Source organism: Pleurodeles waltl, chromosome 10, assembly GCF_031143425.1.
Source record: "Pleurodeles waltl isolate 20211129_DDA chromosome 10, aPleWal1.hap1.20221129, whole genome shotgun sequence".
Classification (NCBI taxonomy): domain Eukaryota; kingdom Metazoa; phylum Chordata; class Amphibia; order Caudata; family Salamandridae; genus Pleurodeles; species Pleurodeles waltl.
Genome location: NC_090449.1, coordinates 461,183,279 through 461,205,009, shown reverse-complemented (window position 1 = coordinate 461,205,009; position 21,731 = coordinate 461,183,279).

Below are 21,731 nucleotides of genomic sequence, written 5' to 3'. Positions count from 1 at the left end.
GCACTGGCGATGCACCTGTCCCCCTACTGAGTGGTACAAAAACCTGTGAAGACGTTTGGCGGCATTTCAAGCGACCCCTTCAGTTACATACGCTCTCTGCTGATGACGGCCGAAAGCCAGAAACACGTGTCCAGAGATACGGCACTCGCTGCACCTACATTAGGTGAAAGACTTTCTACAGCGATACAGCACTTGCTGCACCTACTTAGGGTGAATAATTTTTTGAAAAATTCTCGCTATTTATTTTTAAATGACTGCATTTACCATGATGCCTTGTGGCTATTTTCCGCTTGAATGCAAGGCAGTGTGCTCCCTTTTTCTTTTTGGATGTCTAAATGACGGCTCCCGTGAGCCTCTTGCTGACGAGCACTGGCGATGCACCTGTGCGCCTACTGAGTGGTACAAAAACCTGTGAAGACGTTTGGCGGCATTTCAAGCGACCCCTTCAGTTACATACGCTCTCTGCTGATGACGGCCGAAAGCCAGAAATACGTGTCCAGAGATACGGCACTCGCTGCACCTACCTTAGGTGAAAGACTTTCTACAGCGATACGGCACTTGCTGCACCTACTTAGGGTGAATAATTTTTTGAAAAATTCTCGCTATTTATATTTAAATGACTGCATTTACCATGATGCCTTGGGGCTATTTTCCTCTTGGATGCAAGGCAGTATGCTCCCTTTTTCTTTTTGGATGTCTAAATGACGGCTCCCGTGAGCCTCTTGCTGACGAGCACTGGCGATGCACCTGTGCGCCTACTGAGTGGTACAAAAACCTGTGAAGACGTTTGGTGGCATTTCAAGTGACCCCTTCAGTTACATACGCTCTCTGTTGATGACGGTCGAAAGCCAGAAACACGTGTCCAGAGAGACGGCATTCGCTGCACCTACCTTAGGTGAAAGACTTTCTACAGCGATACGGCACTTGCTGCACCTACTTAGGGTGAATAATTTTTTGAAAAATTCTCGCTATTTATATTTAAATTACTGCATTTACCATGATGCCTTGGGGCTATTTTCCACTTGAATGCAAGGCAGCGTGCTCCCTTTTTCTTTTTGGATGTCTAAATGACGGCTCCCGTGAGCCTCTTGCAGACGAGCAGTGGCAATGCACCTGTGCGCCTACTGAGTGGTACAAAAACCTGTGAAGACATTTGGCGGCATTTCAAGCGACCCCTTCAGTTACATACGCTCTCTGCTGATGATGGCCGAAAGCCAGAAACACGTGTCCAGAGATACGGCACTCGCTGCACCTACCTTAGGTGAAAGACTTTCTACAGCGATACGGCACTTGCTGCACCTACTTAGGGTGAATAATTTTTTGAAAAATTCTCGCTATTTATATTTAAATGACTGCATTTACCATGATGCCTTGGGGCTATTTTCCGCTTGAATGCAAGGCAGTGTGCTCCCTTTTTCTTTTTGGATGTCTAAATGACGGCTCCCGTGAGCCTCTTACTGACGAGCACTGGCGATGCACCTGTGCGCCTACTGAGTGGTACAAAAACCTGTGAAGACGTTTGGCGGCATTTCAAGCGACCCTTTCAGTTACATACGCTCTCTGCTGATGACGGCCGAAAGCCTGAAACACGTGTCCAGAGATACGGCACTCGCTGCACCTACCTTAGGTGAAAGACTTTCTACAGCGATACGGCACTTGCTGCACCTACTTAGGGTGAACAATTTTTTGAAAAATTCTCGCTATTTATATTTAAATGACTGCATTTACCATGATGCCAAGGGGCTATTTTCCGCATGAATGCAAGGCAGTGTGCTTCCTTTTTCTTTTTGGATGTCTAAATTACGGCTCCCGTGAGCCTCTTGCTGACGAGCACTGGCGATGCACCTGTGCACCTACTGAGTGGTACAAAAACCTGTGAAGACGTTTGGCGGCATTTCAAGCGACCCCTTCAGTTACATACACTCTCTGCTGATGACGGCCGAAAGCTAGAAACACGTGTCCAGAGATACGGCACTCGCTGCACTTACCTTAGGCGAAAGACTTTCTACAGCGATACAGCACTTGCTGCACCTACTTAGGGTGAATAATTTTTGAAAAAAATTGCGCTATTTATATTTAAATGACTGCATTTACCATGATGCTTTGGGGCTATTTTCCACTTGAATGCAAGGCAGTGTGCTCCCTTTTTCTTTTTGAATGTCTCAATGACCGCGTCCGTGAGCCTCTTGCTGACGAGCACTGGCGATGCACCTGTGCGCCTACTGAGTGGTACAAAAAACTGTGAAGACGTTTGGCGGCATTTCAACCGACCCCTTCAGTTACATACGCTCTCTGCTGATGACGGCCGAAAGCCAGAAACACGTGTCCAGAGATACGGCACTCGCTGCACCTACCTTAGGTGAAAGACTTTCTACAGCGATACGGCACTTGCTGCACTTACTTAGGGTGAATAATTTTTTGAAAAATTTGCGCTATTTATATTTAAATGACTGCATTTACCATGGTGCCTTGGGGCTATTTTCCGCTTGAAAGCAAGGCAGTGTGTTCCCTTTTTCTTTTTGGATGTCTAAATGACGGCTCCCGTGAGCCTCTTGCTGACGAGCACTGGCGATGCACCTGTGCGCCTACTAAGTGGTACAAAAACCTGTGAAGACGTTTGGCGGCATTTCAAGGGACCCCTTCAGTTACATACGCTCTCTGCTGATGACGGCCGAAAGCCAGAAACACGTGTCCAGAGATACGGCACTCGCTGCACCTACCTTAGGTGAAAGTCTTTCTACAGCGATACGGCACTTGCTGCTCCTACTTGGGGTGAATAATTTTTTGAAAAATTCTCGCTATTTATATTTAAATGACTGCATTTACCATGATGCCTTGGGACTATTTTCCGCTTGAATGCAAGGCAGTGTGCTCCCTTTTTCTTTTTGGATGTCTAAATGACGGCTCCCGTGAGCCTCTTGCTGACGAGCACTGGCGATGCACCTGTGCGCCTACTGAGTGGTACAAAAACATGTGAAGACGTTTGGCGGCATTTCAAGCGACCCCTTCAGTTACATACGCTCTCTGTTGATGACGGCCGAAAGCCAGAAACACGTGTCCAGAGATACGGCACTCGCTGCACCTACCTTATGTGAAATACTTTCTACAGCGATACGGCACTTGCTGCACCTACTTAGGGTGAATAATTTTTTGAAAAATTCTCGCTATTTATATTTAAATGACTGCATTTACCATGATGCCTTGGAGCTATTTTCCGCTTGAATGCAAGGCAGTGTGCTCCCTTTTTCTTTTTGGATGTCTAAATGACGGCTCCCGTGAGCCTCTTGCTGACGAGCACTGGCGATGCACCTGTGCGCCTACTGAGTGGTACAAAAACCTGTGAAGACGTTTGGCGGCATTTCAACCGACCCCTTCAGTTACATACGCTCTCTGCTGATGACGGCCGAAAGCCAGAAACACTTGTCCAGAGATACGGCACTCGCTGCACCTACCTTAGGCAAAAGACTTTCTACAGCGATACGGCACTTGCTGCACCTACTTAGGGTGAATAATTTTTTGAAAAATTTGCTCTATTTATATTTAAATGACTGCATTTGCCATGATGCCTTCGGGCTATTTTCCGCTTGAATGCAAGGCAGTGTGCTCCCTTTTTCTTTTTGGATGTCTAAATGACGGCTCCCGTGAGCCTCTTGCTGATGAGCACTGGCGATGCACCTGTGCGCCTACTGAGTGGTACAAAAACCTGTGAAGACGTTTGGCGGCATTTCAAGCGACCCCTTCAGTTACATACACTCTCTGCTGATGACGACTGAAAGCCAGAAACACGTGTCCAGAGATACGGCACTCGCTGCACCTACCATAGGTGAAAGACTTTCTACAGCGATACGGCACTTGCTGCACCTACTTAGGGTGAAAGATTTTTGAAAAATTCTCGCTATTTATATTTAAATGACTGCATTTACCATGATGCCTTGGGGCTATTTTCCCCTTGAATGCAAGGCAGTGTGCTCCCTTTTTCTTTTTGGATGTCTAAATGACGGCTCCCGTGAGCCTCTTGCTGACGAGCACTGGCGATGCACCTGTGCGCCTACTGAGTGGTACAAAAACCTGTGAAGACGTTTGGCGGCATTTCAAGCGACCCCTTCAGTTACATACGCTCTCTGCTGATGACGGCCGAAAGCCAGAAACACGTGTCCAGAGATACGGCACTCGCTGCACCTACCTTAGGTGAAAGACTTTCTACAGCGATACAGCACTTGCTGCACCTACTTAGGGTGAATAATTTTTTGAAAAATTCTCGCTATTTATATTTAAATGACTGCATTTAACATGATGCCTTGGGGCTATTTTCCGCATGAATGCAAGGCAGTGTGCTCCCTTTTTCTTTTTGGATGTCTAAATGACGGCTCCTGTGAGCCTCTTGCTGACGAACACTGGCGATGCACCTGTGCGCCTGCTGAGTGGTACAAAAACCTGTGAAGACGCTTGGCGGCATTTCAAGCGACCCCTTCAGTTACATACGCTCTCTGCTGATGATGGCCGAAAGCCAGAAACACGTGTCCAGAGATTTGGCACTCGCTGCACCTACCTTAGGTGAAAGACTTTCTACAACGATACGGCACTTGCTGCACTTACTTAGGGTGAATAATTTTTTGAAAAATGTGCGCTATTTATATTTAAATGACTGCATTTACCATGATGCCAAGGGGCTATTTTCCGCATGAATGCAAGGCAGTGTGCTCCCTTTTTCTTTTTGGATGTCTAAATGGCGGCTCCCGTGAGCCTCTTGCTGACGAGCACTGGCGGTGCACCTGTGCGCCTACTGAGTGGTACAAAAACCTGGGAAGACGTTTGGCGGCATTTCAAGCGACCCCTTCAGTTACATACTCTCTCTGCTGATGACGGCCGAAAGCCAGAAACACGTGTCCAGAGATACGGCACTCGCTGCACCTACCTTAAGTGAAAGACTTTCTACAGCAATACGGCACTTGCTGCACATACTTAGGGTGAATAATTTTTTGAAAAATTCTCGCTATTTATATTTAAATGACTGCATTTACCATGATGCCAAGGGGCTATTTTCCGCATGAATGCAAGGCAGTGTGCTCCCTTTTTCTTTTTGGATGTCTAAATTACGGCTCCCGTGAGCATCTTGCTGACGAGCACTGGCGATGCACCTGTGCGCCTACTGAGTGGTACAAAAACCTGTGAAGACGTTTGGCGGCATTTCAAGCGACCCCTTCAGTTACATACGCTCTCTGCTGATGACGGCCGAAAGCCAGAAACACGTGTCCAGAGATACGTCACTCGCTGCACCTACCTTAGGTGAAAGACTTTCTACAGCGATACGGCACTTGCTGCACATACTTAGGGTGAATAATTTTTTGAAAAATTCTCACTATTTATATTTAAATGACTGCATTTACCATGATGCCTTGGGGCTATTTTCCGCATGAATGCAAGGCTGTGTGCTCCCTTTTTCTTTTTGGATGTCTAAATGACGGCTCCCGTGAGCCTCTTGCTGATGAGCACTGGCGATGCACCTGTGCGCCTACTGAGTGGTACAAAAACCTGTGAAGACGTTTGGCGGCATTTCAAGCGACCCCTTCAGTTACATACACTCTCTGCTGATGACGGCTGAAAGCCAGAAACACGTGTCCAGAGATACGGCACTCGCTGCACCTACCTTAGGTGAAAGACTTTCTACAGCGATACGGCACTTGCTGCACCTACTTAGGGTGAAAGATTTTTGAAAAATTCTCGCTATTTATATTTAAATGACTGCATTTACCATGATGCCTTGGGGCTATTTTCCCCTTGAATGCAAGGCAGTGTGCTCCCTTTTTCTTTTTGGATGTCTAAATGACGGCTCCCGTGAGTCTCTTGCTGACGAGCACTGGCGATGCACCTGTGCGCCTACTGAGTGGTACAAAAACCTGTGAAGACGTTTGGCGGCATTTCAAGCGACCCCTTCAGTTACATACGCTCTCTGCTGATGACGGCCGAATGCCAGAAACACGTGTCCAGAGATACGGCACTCGCTGCACCTACCTTAGGTGAAAGACTTTCTACAGCGATACAGCACTTGCTGCACCTACTTAGGGTGAATAATTTTTTGAAAATTTCTCGCTATTTATATTTAAATGACTGCATTTAACATGATGCCTTGGGGCTATTTTCCGCATGAATGCAAGGCAGTGTGCTCCCTTTTTCTTTTTGGATGTCTAAATGATGGCTCCTGTGAGCCTCTTGCTGACGAACACTGGCGATGCACCTGTGCGCCTGCTGAGTGGTACAAAAACCTGTGAAGACGTTTGGCGGCATTTCAAGCGACCCCTTCAGTTACATACGCTCTCTGCTGATGACGGCCGAAAGCCAGAAACACGTGTCCAGAGATTCGGCACTCGCTGCACCTACCTTAGGTGAAAGACTTTCTACAACGATACGGCACTTGCTGCACTTACTTAGGGTGAATAATTTTTTGAAAAATTTGCGCTATTTATATTTAAATGACTGCATTTACCATGATGCCAAGGGGCTATTTTCCGCATGAATGCAAGGCAGTGTGCTCCCTTTTTCTTTTTGGATGTCTAAATGACGGCTCCCGTGAGTCTCTTGCTGACGAGCACTGGCGATGCACCTGTGCGCCTACTGAGTGGTACAAAAACCTGGGAAGACGTTTGACGGCATTTCAAGCGACCCCTTCAGTTACATACTCTCTCTGCTGATGACGGCCGAAAGCCAGAAGCACGTGTCCAGAGATACGGCACTCGCTGCACCTACCTTAAGTGAAAGACTTTCTACAGCGATACGGCACTTGCTGCACCTACTTAGGGTGAATAATTTTTTGAAAAATTCTCGCTATTTATATTTAAGTTACTGCATTTACCATGATGCCTTGGGGCTATTTTCCACTTGAATGCAAGGCAGCGTGCTCCCTTTTTCTTTTTGGATGTCTAAATGACGGCTCCCGTGAGCCTCTTGCTGACGAGCAGTGGCGATGCACCTGTGCGCCTACTGAGTGGTACAAAAACCTGTGAAGACGTATGGCGGCATTTCAATCTACCCCTTCAGTTACATACGCTCTCTGCTGATGACGGCCGAAAGCCAGAAACACGTGTCCAGAGATACGGCACTCGCTGCACCTACCTTAGGTGAAAGACTTTCTACAGCGATACGGCACTTGCTGCACCTATTTAGGGTGAATACTTTTTTTTTAAATTCTCGCTATTTATATTTAAATGACTGCATTTACCATGATGCCTTGGGGCTATTTTCCGCTTGAATGCAAGGCAGTGTGCTCCCTTTTTCTTTTTGGATGTCTAAATGACGGCTCCCGTGAGCCTCTTACTGACGAGCACTGGCGATGCACCTGTGCACCTACTGAGTGGTACAAAAACCTGTGAAGACGTTTGGCGGCATTTCAAGCGACCCTTTCAGTTACATACCATCTCTGCTGATGACGGCCGAAAGCCAGAAACACGTGTTCAGAGATACGGCACTCGCTGCACCTACCTTAGGTGAAAGACTTTCTACTGCGATACGGCACTTGCTGCACCTACTTAGGGTGAATAATTTTTTGAAAAATTCTCGCTATTTATATTTAAATGACTGCATTTACCATGATGCCTTGGGGCTATTTTCCTCTTGAATGCAAGGCAGTGTGCTCCCTTTTTCTTTTTGGATGTCTAAATGACGGCTCCCGTGAGCCTCTTGCTGACGAGCACTGGCGATGCACCTGTGCGCCTACTGAGTGGTACAAAAACCTGTGAAGACGTTTGGCGGCATTTCAAGCGACCCCTTCAGTTACATACGCTCACTGCTGATGACGGCCGAAAGCCAGAAACACGTGTCCAGAGATACGGCACTCGCTGCACCTACCTTAGGTGAAAGACTTTCTACAGCGATACGGCACTTGCTGCACCTACTTAGGGTGAATAGTTTTTTGAAAAATTCTCGCTATTTATATTTAAATGACTGCATTTCCCATGATGCCTTGGGGATATTTTCCGCTTGAATGCAAGGCAGTGTGCTCCCTTTTTCTTTTTGGATGTCTAAATGACGGTTCCCGTGAGCCTCTTGCTGATGAGCACTGGCGATGCACCTGTGCGCCTACTGAGTGGTACAAAAACCTGTGAAGACGTTTGGCGGCATTTCAAGCGACCCCTTCAGTTACATACTCTCTCTGCTGATGACGGCCGAAAGCCAGAAACACGTGTCCAGAGATAGGGCACTCGCTGCACCTACCTTAGGTGAAAGTCTTTCTACAGCGATAGAGCACTTGCTGCACCTACTTAGGGTGAATAATTTTTTGAAAAATTCTCGCTATTTATATTTAAATGACTGCATTTACCATGATGCCTTGGGGCTATTTTCCCCTTGAATGCAAGGCAGTGTGCTCCCTTTTTCTTTTTGGATGTCTAAATGACGGCTCCCGTGAGCCTCTTGCTGACGAGCACTGGCGATGCACCTGTGCGCCTACTGAGTGGTACAAAAACCTGTGAAGACGTTTGGCGGCATTTCAAGCGACCCCTTCAGTTACATACAATCTCTGCTGATGACGGCCGAAAGCCAGAAACACGTGTCCAGAGATACGGCACTCGCTGCACCTACCTTAAGTGAAAGACTTTCTACAGCGATACAGCACTTGCTGCACCTACTTAGAGTGAATAATTTTTTGAAAAATTCTCGCTATTTATATTTAAATGACTGCATTTACCATGATGCCTTGGGGCTATTTTCCGCTTGAATGCAAGGCAGTGTGCTCCCTTTTTCTTTTTGGATGTCTAAATGACGGCTCCCGTGAGCCTCTTGCTGACGAGCACTGGCGATGCACCTGTGCGCCTACTGAGTGGTACAAAAACCTGTGAAGACGTTTGGCGGCATTTCAAGCGCCCCCATCAGTTACATACGCTCTCTGCTGATGACGGCCGAAAGCCAGAAACGTGTGTCCAGAGATACGGCACTCGCTGCACCTACCTTAGGTGAAAGACTTTCTACAGCGATACGGCACTTGCTGCACCTACTTAGGGTGAATAATTTTTTGAAAAATTCTCGCTATTTATATTTAAATGACTGCATTTACCATGATGCCTTGTGGGTATTTTCCGCTTGAATGCAAGGCAGTGTGCTCCCTTTTTCTTTTTGGATGTCTAAATGACGGCTCCCGTGAGCCTCTTGCTGACGAGCACTGGCGATGCACCTGTGCGCCTACTGAGTGGTACAAAAACCTGTGAAGACGTTTGGCGGCATTTCAAGCGACCCTTTCAGTTACATACGCTCTCTGCTGATGACGGCCGAAAGCCAGAAACACGTGTCCAGAGATACGGCACTCGCTGCACCTACCTTAGGTGAAAGACTTTCTACAGCGATGCGGCACTTGCTGCACCTACTTAGGGTGAATAATTTTTAGAAAAATTCTCGCTATTTATATTTAAATGACTGCATTTACCATGATGCCTTGGGGTTATTTTCTGCTTGAATGCAAGGCAGTGTGCTCCCTTTTTCTATTTGGATGTCTAAATGACGGCTCCCGTGAGCCTCTGCTGACGAGCACTGGCGATGCACCTGTGCGCTTACTGAGTGGTACAAAAACCTGTGAAGACGTTTGGTGGCATTTCAAGCGACCCCTTCAGTTACATACGCTCTCTGCTGATGGCGGCCGAAAGCGAGAAACACGTGTCCAGAGATACGGCACTCGCTGCACCTACCTTAGGTGAAAGACTTTCTACAGCGATACGGCACTTGCTGCACCTACTTAGGGTGAATTATTTTTTGAAAAATTTGCGCTATTTATATTTAAATGACTGCATTTACCATAATGCCTTGGGGCTATTTTCCGCTTGAATGCAAGGCAGTGTGCTCCCTTTTTCTTTTTGGATGTCTAAATGACGGCTCCCGTGAGCCTCTTGCTGATGAGCACTGGCGATGCACCTGTGCGCCTACCGAGTGGTACAAAAACCTGTGAAGATGTTTGGCGGCATTTCAAGCGACCCCTTCAGTTACATACGCTCTCTGCTGATGACGGCTGAGAGCCAGAAACACGTGTCCAGAGATACGGCACTCGCTGCACCTACCTTAGGTGAAAGACTTTCTACAGCGATACGGCACTTGCTGCACCTACTTAGGGTGAATAATTTTTTGAAAAATCCTCGCTATTTATTTAAATGACTGCATTTGCCATGATACCTTGGAGCTATTTTCCGCTTGAATGCAAGGCAGTGTGCTACTTTTTTTCTTTTTGGATGTCTAAATGACGGCTCCCGTGAGCCTCTTGCTGACGAGCACTGGCGATGCACCTGTCCCCCTATTGAGTGGTACAAAAACCTGTGAAGACGTTTGGTGGCATTTCAAGCGACCCCTTCAGTTACATACGCTCTCTGCTGATGACGGCCGAAAGCCAGAAACACGTGTCCAGAGATACGGCACTCGCTGCACCTACCTTAGGTGAAAGACTTTCTACAGCGATACGGCACTTGCTGCACCTACTTAGGGTGAATAATTTTTTCAAAAATTCTCGCTATTTATCTTTAAATGACTGCATTTACCATGATGCCTTGGGGCTATTTTCCGCTTGAATGCAAGGCAGTGTGCTCCCTTTTTTTTTCTGGATGTCTAAATGACGGCTCCCGTGAGCCTCTTGCTGACGAGCACTGGCGATGCACCTGTGCGCCTACTGAGTGGTACAAAAACCTGTGAAGACGTTTGGCGGCATTTCAAGCGACCCCTTCAGTTACATACGCTCTCTGCTGATGACGGCCGAAAGCCTGAAACACGTGTCCAGAGATACGGCACTCGCTGCACCTACCTTAGGTGAAAGACTTTCTACAGCGATACGGCACTTGCTGCACCTACTTAGGGTCAATAATTTTTTGAAAAATTCTCGCTATTTATTTTTAAATGACTGCATTTACCATGATGCCTTGGGGCTATTTTCCGCTTGAATGCAAGGCAGTGTGCTCCCTTTTTCTTTTTGGATGTCTAAATGACGGCTCCCATGAGCCTCTTGCTGACGAGCACTGGCGATGCACCTGTGCGCCTACTGAGTGGTACAAAAACCTGTGAAGACGTTTGGTGGCATTTCAAGCGACCCCTTCAGTTACATACGCTCTCTGCTGATGACGGCTGAAAGCCAGAAATACGTGTCCAGAGATACGGCACTCGCTGCACCTACCTTAGGTGAAAGACTTTCTACAGCGATACGGCACTTGCTGCACCTACTTAGGGTGAATAATTTTTTGCAAAATTCTCGCTATTTATATTTAAATGACTGCATTTACCATGATGCCTTGGGGCTATTTTCCTCTTGAATGCAAGGCAGTATGCTCCCTTTTTCTTTTTGGATGTCTAAATGACGGCTCCCGTGAGCCTCTTGCTGACGAGCACTGGCGATGCACCTGTGCGCCTACTGAGTGGTACAAAAACCTGTGAAGACGTTTGGCGGCATTTCAAGCGACCCCTTCAGTTACATACGCTCTCTGTTGATGACGGTCGAAAGCCAGAAACACGTGTCCAGAGAGACGGCACTCGCTGCACCTACCTTAGGTGAAAGACTTTCTACAGCGATACAGCACTTGCTGCACCTACTTAGGGTGAATAATTTTTTGAAAAATTCTCGCTATTTATACTTAAATTACTGCATTTACCATGATGCCTTGGGGCTATTTTCCACTTGAATGCAAGGCAGCGTGCTCCCTTTTTCTTTTTGGATGTCTAAATGACGGCTCCCGTGAGCCTCTTGCTGACGAGCAGTGGCGATGCACCTGTGCGCCTACTGAGTGGTACAAAAACCTGTGAAGACGTTTGGCGGCATTTCAAGCGACCCCTTCAGTTACATACGCTCTCTGCTGATGGCAGCCGAAAGCCAGAAACACGTGTCCAGAGATACGGCACTCGCTGCACCTACCTTAGGTGAAAGACTTTCTACAGCGATACGGCACTTGCTGCACCTACATAGGGTGAATAATTTTGTGAAAAATTCTCGCTATTTATATTTAAATGACTGCATTTACCATGATGCCTTGGGGCTATTTTCCGCTCGAATGCAAGGCAGTGTGCTCCCTTTTTCTTTTTGGATGTCTAAATGACGGCTCCCGTGAGCCTCTTACTGACGAGCACTGGCGATGCACCTGTGCGCCTACTGAGTGGTACAAAAACCTGGGAAGACTTTTGGCGGCATTTCAAGCGACCCCTTCAGTTACATAATGTCTCTGCTGATGACGGCCGAAAGCCAGAAACACGTGTCCAGAGATACGGCAGTCGCTGCACCTACTTAGGGTGAATAATTTTTATTTTAATTTGCGCTATTTATATTTAAATGACTGCATTTACCATGATGCTTTGGGGCTATTTTCCGCTTGAATGCAAGGCAGTGTGCTTCCTTTTTCTTTTTGGATGTCTAAATGACGGCTCCCGTGAGCCTCTTGCTGACGAGCACTGGCGATGCACCTGTGCGCCTACTGAGTGGTACAAAAACCTGTGAAGATGTTTGGCGGCATTTCAAGTGACCCCTTCAGTTACATACGCTCTCTGCTGATGACGGCCGAAACCAGAAACACGTGTCCAGAGATACGGCACTCGCTGCACCTACCTTAGGTGAAAGACTTTCTACAGTGATACGGCACTTGCTGCACCTACTTAGGGTGAATAATTTTTTCTAAAATTCTCGCTATTTATATTTAAATGACTGCATTTACCATGATGCCTTGGGGCTATTTTCCACTTGAATGCAAGGCAGTGTGCTCCCTTTTTCTTTTTAGATGTCTAAATAACGGCTCCCGTGAGCCTCTTGCTGATGAGCCCTGGCGATGCACCTGTGCGCCTACTGAGTGGTACAAAAACCTGTGAAGACGTTTGGTGGCATTTCAAGCGACCCCTTCAGTTACACACGCTCTCTGCTGATGACGGCCGAAAGCCAGAAACACGTGTCCAGAGATACGGCACTCGCTGCACCTACCTTCGGTGAAAGACTTTCTACAGCGATACAGCACTTGCTGCACCTACTTAGGGTGAATTATTTTGTGAAAAATTCTCGCTATTTATATTTAAATGACTGCATTTACCATGATGCCTTGGGGCTATTTTCTGCTTGAATGCAAGGCAGTGTGCTCCCTTTTTCTTTTTGGATGTCTAAATGACAGCTCCCGTGAGCCTCTTGCTGACGAGCACTGGCGATGCACCTCTGCGCCTACTGAGTGGTACAAAAACCTGGGAAGATGTTTGGAGGCATTTCAAGCGACCCCTTCAGTTACATACTCTCTCTGCTGATGACGGCCGAAAGCCAGAAACACGTGTCCAGAGATAAGGCACTTGCTGCACCTACCTTATGTGAAAGACTTTCTACAGCGATACGGCACTTGCTGCACATACTTAGGGCGAATAATTTTTTTAAAAATTTGCGCTATTTATATTTAAATGACTGCATTTACCATGATGCTTTCGGGCTATTTTCCGCTTGAATGCAATGCAGTGTGCTCCCTTTTTTCTTTTTGGATGTCTAAATGACGGCTCCCGTGAGCCTCTTGCTGATGAACACTGGCGATGCACCTGTGCGCCTACTGAGTGGTACAAAAACGTGTGAAGACGTTTGGCGGCATTTCAAGCGACCCCTTCAGTTACATACGCTTTCTGCTGATGACGGCCGAAAGGCAGAAACACGTGTCCAGAGATACGGCACTCGCTGCACCTACCTTAGGTGAAAGACTTTCTACAGCGATTCAGCACTTGCTGCACCTACTTAGGCTGAATCATTTTTTGAAAAATTCTCGCTATTTATATTTAAATTACTGCATTTACCATGATGTCTTGGGGCTATTTTCCGCTTGAATGCAAGGCAGTGTGCTCCCTTTTTCTTTATGGATGTCTAAATGACGGCTCCCGTGAGCCTCTTGCTGACGAGCACTGGCGATGCACCTCTGCGCCTACTAAGTGGTACAAAAACCTGTGAAGACATTTGGCGGCATTTCAAGCGACCCCTTCAGTTACATACGCTCTCTGCTGATGACGGCCGAATGCCAGAAACACGTGTCCAGAGATACGGCACTCGCTGCACCTACCTTAGGAGAAAGACTTTCTACAGCGATACGGCACTTGCTGCACCTACTTAGGGTGAATAATTTTTTGAAAATTTCTCGCTATTTATATTTAAATGACTGCATTTAACACGATGCCTTGGGGCTATTTTCCGCTTGAATGCAAGGCAGTGTGCTCCCTTTTTCTTTTTGGATGTCTAAATGACGGCTCCTGTGAGCCTCTTGCTGACGAACACTGGCGATGCACCTGTGCGCCTGCTGAGTGGTACAAAAACATGTGAAGACGTTTGGCGGCATTTCAAGCGACCCCTTCAGTTACATACGCTCTCTGCTGATGACGGCCGAAAGCCAGAAACACGTGTCCAGAGATTCGGCACTCGCTGCACCTACCTTAGGTGAAAGACTTTCTACAACGATACGGCACTTGCTGCACTTACTTAGGGTGAATAATTTTTTGAAAAATTTGCGCTATTTATATTTAAATGACTGCATTTACCATGATGCCAAGGGGCTATTTTCCGCATGAATGCAAGGCAGTGTGCTCCCTTTTTCTTTTTGGATGTCTAAATGACGGCTCCCGTGAGTCTCTTGCTGACGAGCACTGGCGATGCACCTGTGCGCCTACTGAGTGGTACAAAAACCTGGGAAGACGTTTGGCGGCATTTCAAGCGACCCCTTCAGTTACATACTCTCTCTGCTGATGACGGCCGAAAGCCAGAAACACGTGTCCAGAGATACGGCACTCGCTGCACCTACCTTAAGTGAAAGACTTTCTACAGTGATACGGCACTTGCTGCACATACTTGGGGTGAATAATTTTTTGAAAAATTCTCGCTATTTATATTTAAATGACTGCATTTACCATGATGCCTTGGGGCTATTTTCCGCATGAATGCAAGGCAGTATGCTCCCTTTTTATTTTTGGATGTCTAAATGACTGCTCCCGTGAGCCTCTTGCTGATGAGCACTGGCGATGCACCTGTGCGCCTACTGAGTGGTACAAAAACCTGTGAAGACGTTTGGCGGCATTTCAAGCGACCCCTTCAGTTACATACGCTCTCTGTTGATGACGGTCGAAAGCCAGAAACACGTGTCCAGAGAGACGGCACTCGCTGCACCTACCTTAGGTGAAAGACTTTCTACAGCGATACGGCACTTGCTGCACCTACTTAGGGTGAATAATTTTTTGAAAAATTCTCGCTATTTATATTTAAGTTACTGCATTTACCATGATGCCTTGGGGCTATTTTCCACTTGAATGCAAGGCAGCGTGCTCCCTTTTTCTTTTTGGATGTCTAAATGACGGCTCCCGTGAGCCTCTTGCTGACGAGCAGTGGCGATGCACCTGTGCGCCTACTGAGTGGTACAAAAACCTGTGAAGACGTATGGCGGCATTTCAATCGACCCCTTCAGTTACATACGCTCTCTGCTGATGACGGCCGAAAGCCAGAAACACGTGTCCAGAGATACGGCACTCGCTGCACCTACCTTAGGTGAAAGACTTTCTACAGCGATACGGCACTTGCTGCACCTATTTAGGGTGAATACTTTTTTTAAAAATTCTCGCTATTTATATTTAAATGACTGCATTTACCATGATGCCTTGGGGCTATTTTCCGCTTGAATGCAAGGCAGTGTGCTCCCTTTTTCTTTTTGGATGTCTAAATGACGGCTCCCGTGAGCCTCTTACTGACGAGCACTGGCGATGCACCTGTGCACCTACTGAGTGGTACAAAAACCTGTGAAGACGTTTGGCGGCATTTCAAGCGACCCTTTCAGTTACATACCATCTCTGCTGATGACGGCCGAAAGCCAGAAACACGTGTCCAGAGATACGGCACTCGCTGCACCTACCTTAGGTGAAAGACTTTCTACTGCGATACGGCACTTGCTGCACCTACTTAGGGTGAATAATTTTTTGAAAAATTCTCGCTATTTATATTTAAATGACTGCATTTACCATGATGCCTTGGGGCTATTTTCCTCTTGAATGCAAGGCAGTGTGCTCCCTTTTTCTTTTTGGATGTCTAAATGACGGCTCCCGTGAGCCTCTTGCTGACGAGCACTGGCGATGCACCTGTGCGCCTACTGAGTGGTACAAAAACCTGTGAAGACGTTTGGCGGCATTTCAAGCGACCCCTTCAGTTACATACGCTCACTGCTGATGACGGCCGAAAGCCAGAAACACGTGTCCAGAGATACGGCACTCGCTGCACCTACCTTAGGTGAAAGACTTTCTACAGCGATACGGCACTTGCTGCACCTACTTAGGGTGAATAGTTTTTTGAAAAATTCTCGCTATTTATATTTAAATGACTGCATTTCCCATGATGCCTTGGGGATATTTTCCGCTTGAATGCAAGGCAGTGTGCTCCCTTTTTCTTTTTGGATGTCTAAATGACGGTTCCCGTGAGCCTCTTGCTGATGAGCACTGGCGATGCACCTGTGCGCCTACTGAGTGGTACAAAAACCTGTGAAGACGTTTGGCGGCATTTCAAGCGACCCCTTCAGTTACATACGCTCTCTGCTGATGACGGCCGAAAGCCAGAAACACGTGTCCAGAGATAGGGCACTCGCTGCACCTACCTTAGGTGAAAGTCTTTCTACAGCGATAGAGCACTTGCTGCACTTACTTAGGGTGAATAATTTTTTGAAAAATTCTCGCTATTTATATTTAAATGACTGCATTTACCATGATGCCTTGGGGCTATTTTCCCCTTGAATGCAAGGCAGTGTGCTCCCTTTTTCTTTTTGGATGTCTAAATGACGGCTCCCGTGAGCCTCTTGCTGACGAGCACTGGCGATGCACCTGTGCGCCTACTGAGTGGTACAAAAACCTGTGAAGACGTTTGGCGGCATTTCAAGCGACCCCTTCAGTTACATACGATCTCTGCTGATGACGGCCGAAAGCCAGAATCACGTGTCCAGAGATACGGCACTCGCTGCACCTACCTTAAGTGAAAGACTTTCTACAGCGATACGGCACTTGCTGCACCTACTTAGAGTGAATAATTTTTTGAAAAATTCTCGCTATTTATATTTAAATGACTGCATTTACCATGATGCCTTGGGGCTATTTTCTGCTTGAATGCAAGGCAGTGTGCTCCCTTTTTCTTTTTGGATGTCTAAAAGACGGCTCCCGTGAGCCTCTTGCTGACGAGCACTGGCGATGCACCTGTGCGCCTACTGAGTGGTACAAAAACCTGTGAAGACGTTTGGCGGCATTTCAAGCTACCCCTTCAGTTACATACGCTCTCTGCTGATGACGGCCGAAAGCCAGAAACGTGTCCAGAGATACGGCACTCGCTGCACCTACCTTAGGTGAAAGACTTTCTACAGCGATACGGCACTTGCTGCACCTACTTAGGGTGAATAATTTTTTGAAAAATTCTCGCTATTTATATTTAAATGACTGCATTTACCATGATGCCTTGGGGGTATTTTCCGCTTGAATGCAAGGCAGTGTGCTCCCTTTTTCTTTTTGGATGTCTAAATGACGGCTCCCGTGAGCCTCTTGCTGACGAGCACTGGCGATGCACCTGTGCGCCTACTGAGTGGTACAAAAACCTGTGAAGACGTTTGGCGGCATTTCAAGCGACCCTTTCAGTTACATACGCTCTCTGCAGATGACGGCCGAAAGCCAGAAACACGTGTCCAGAGATACGGCACTCGCTGCACCTACCTTAGGTGAAAGACTTTCTACAGCGATACGGCACTTGCTGCACCTACTTAGGGTGAATAATTTTTTGAAAAATTCTCGCTATTTATATTTAAATGACTGCATTTACCATGATGCCTTGGGGTTATTTTCTGCTTGAATGCAAGGCAGTGTGCTCCCTTTTTCTATTTGGATGTCTAAATGACGGCTCCCGTGAGCCTCTTGCTGACGAGCACTGGCGATGCACCTGTGCGCCTACTGAGTGGTACAAAAACCTGTGAAGACGTTTGGTGGCATTTCAAGCGACCCCTTCAGTTACATACGCTCTCTGCTGATGGCGGCCGAAAGCGAGAAACACGTGTCCAGAGATACGGCACTCGCTGCACCTACCTTAGGTGAAAGACTTTCTACAGCGATACGGCACTTGCTGCACCTACTTAGGGTGAATTATTTTTTGAAAAATTCTCGCTATTTATATTTAAATGACTGCATTTACCATGATGCCTTGGGGCTATTTTCTGCTTGAATGCAAGGCAGTGTGCTCCCTTTTTCTTTTTGGATGTCTAAATGACAGCTCCCGTGAGCCTCTTGCTGACGAGCACTGGCGATGCACCTCTGCGCCTACTGAGTGGTACAAAAACCTGGGAAGATGTTTGGCGGCATTTCAAGCGACCCCTTCAGTTACATACTCTCTCTGCTGATGACGGCCGAAAGCCAGAAACACGTGTCCAGAGATAAGGCACTTGCTGCACCTACCTTAGGTGAAAGACTTTCTACAGCGATACGGCACTTGGGGCACATACTTAGGGCGAATAATTTTTTAAAAAATTTGCGCTATTTATATTTAAATGACTGCATTTACCATGATGCTTTCGAGCTATTTTCCGCTTGAATGCAATGCAGTGTGCTCCCTTTTTCTTTTTGGATGTCTAAATGACGGCTCCCCTGAGCCTCTTGCTGATGAACACTGGCGATGCACCTGTGCGCCTACTGAGTGGTACAAAAACGTGTGAAGACGTTTGGCGGCATTTCAAGCGACCCCTTCAGTTACATGCGCTCTCTGCTGATGACGGCCGAAAGGCAGAAACACGTGTCCAGAGATACGGCACTCGCTGCACCTACCTTAGGTGAAAGACTTTCTACAGCGATTCAGCACTTGCTGCACCTACTTAGGCTGAATCATTTTTTGAAAAATTCTCGCTATTTATATTTAAATTACTGCATTTACCATGATGTTTCGGGGCTATTTTCCGCTTGAATGCAAGGCAGTGTGCTCCCTTTTTCTTTATGGATGTCTAAATGACGGCTCCCGTGAGCCTCTTGCTGACGAGCACTGGCGATGCACCTGTGCGCCTACTAAGTGGTACAAAAACCTATGAAGACGTTTGGCGGCATTTCAAGCGACCCCTTCAGTTACATACGCTCTCTGCTGATGACGGCCGAAAGCCAGAAACACGTGTCCAGAGATACGGCACTCACTGCACCTACCTTAGGAGAAAGACTTTCTACAGCGATACGGCACTTGCTGCACCTACTTAGGGTGAATAATTTTTTGAAAAATTCTTGCTATTTATATTTAAATGACTGCATTTACCATGATGCCTTGGGGCTATTTTCCGCTTGAATGCAAGGCAGTGTGCTTTCTTTTTCTTTTTGGATGTCTAAATGATGGCTCCAGTGAGCCTCTTGCTGACGAGCACTGGCGATGCACCTGTGCGCCTACTGAGTGGTACAAAATCCTGTGAAGACGTTTGGTGGCATTTCAAGCTACCCCTTCAGTTACATACGCTCTCTGCTGATGGCGGGCGAAAGCCAGAAACACGTGTCCAGAGATACGGCACTCGCTGCACCTACCTTAGGTGAAAGACTTTCTACAGCGATACGGCACTTGCTGCACCTACTTAAGGTGAATAATTTTTTTAAAAATTCTCGCTATTTATATTTAAATGACTGCGTTTAGCATGATGCCTTGGGGCTATTTTCCCCTTGAATGCAAGGCAGTGTGCTCCCTTTTTCTTTTTGGATGTCTAAATGACGGCTCCCGTGAGCCTCTTGCTGACGAGCACTGGCGATGCACCTGTGCGCCTACTGAGTGGTACAAAAACCTGTGAAGACGTTTGGCGGCATTTCAAGCGACCCCTTCAGTTACACACGCTCTCTGCTGATGACGGCCGAAAGCCAGAAACACGTGTCCTGAGATACGGCACTCGCTGCACCTACCTTCGGTGAAAGACTTTCTACAGCGATACGGCACTTGCTGCACCTACTTAGGGTGAATAATTTTTTGAAAAATTCTCGCTATTTATATTTAAATGACTGCATTTACCATGATGCCTTGGGGCTATTTTCTGCTTGAATGCAAGGCAGTGTGCTCCCTTTTTCTTTTTGGATGTCTAAATTACGGCTCCCGTGAGCCTCTTGCTGACGAGCACTGGCGATGCACCTGTGCGCCTACTGAGTGGTACAAAAACGTGTGAAGACTTTTGGCGGCATTTCAAGCGACCCCTTCAGTTACATACGCTCTCTGCTGATGACGGCCGAAAGGCAGAAACACGTGTCCAGAGATACGGCACTCGCTGCACCTACCTTAGGTGAAAGACTTTCTACAGCGATACAGCACTTGCTGCACCTACTTAGGGTGAATAATTTTTTGAAAAATTCTCGCTATTTATATTTAAATTACTGCATTTACCATGATGTCTTGGGGCTATTTTCCGCTTGAATGCAAGGCAGTGTGCTCCCTTTTTCTTTATGGATGTCTAAATGACGGCTCCCGTGAGCCTCTTGCTGACGAGCACTGGCGATGCACCTGTGCGCCTACTAAGTGGTACAAAAACCTGTGAAGACGTTTGGCGGCATTTCAAGCGACCCCTACAGTTACATACGCTCTCTGCTGATGACGGCCGAAAGCCAGAAACACGTGTCCAGAGATACGGCACTCACTGCACCTACCTTAGGAGAAAGACTTTCTACAGCGATACGGCACTTGCTGCACCTACTTAGGGTGAATAATTTTTTGAAAAATTCTCGCTATTTATATTTAAATGACTGCATTTACCATGATGCCTTGAGGCTATTTTCCGCTTGAATGCCAGGCAGTGTGCTTCCTTTTTCTTTTTGGATGTCTAAATGATGGCTCCCGTGAGCCTCTTGCTGACGAGCACTGGCGATGCACCTGTGCGCCTACTGAGTGGTACAAAATCCTGTGAAGACGTTTGGTGGCATTTCAAGCGACCCCTTCAGTTACATACGCTCTCTGCTGATGGCGGCCGAAAGCCAGAAACACGTGTCCAGAGATACGGCACTCGCTGCACCTACCTTAGGTGAAAGACTTTCTACAGCGATACGGCACTTGCTGCACCTACTTAAGGTGAATAATTTTTTTTAAAATTCTCGCTATTTATATTTAAATGACTGCGTTTACCATGATGCCTTGGGGCTATTTTCCCCTTGAATGCAAGGCAGTGTGCTCCCTTTTTCTTTTTGGATGTCTAAATGACGGCTCCCATGAGCCTCTTGCTGACGAGCACTGGCGATGCACCTGTGCGCCTACTGAGTGGTACAAAAACCTGTGAAGACGTTTGGCGGCATTTCAAGCGACCCCTTCAGTTACATACGCTCTCTGCTGATGACGGCCGAAAGCCAGAAACACGTGTCCAGAGATACGGCACTCGCTGCACCTACCTTAGGAGAAAGACTTTCTACAGCGATACAGCACTTGCTGCAGCTACTCAGGGTGAATAATTTTTTGAAAAATCCTCGCTATTTATATTTAAATGACTGCATTTACCATGATGCTTGGGGCTGTTTCCCGCTTGAATGCAAGGCAGTGTGCTCCTTTTTTTCTTTTTGGATGTCTAAATGACGGCTCCCGTGAGCCTCTTGCTGACGAGCACTGGCGATGCACCTGTGCGCCTACTGAGTGGTACAAAAACCTGTGAAGACGTTTGGCGGCATTTCAAGCGACCCCTTCAGTTACATACGCTCTCTGCTGATGACGGCCGAAAGCCAGAAACACGTGTCCAGAGATACGGAACTCGCTGCACCTACCTTAGGTGAAAGACTTTCTACAGCGATACAGC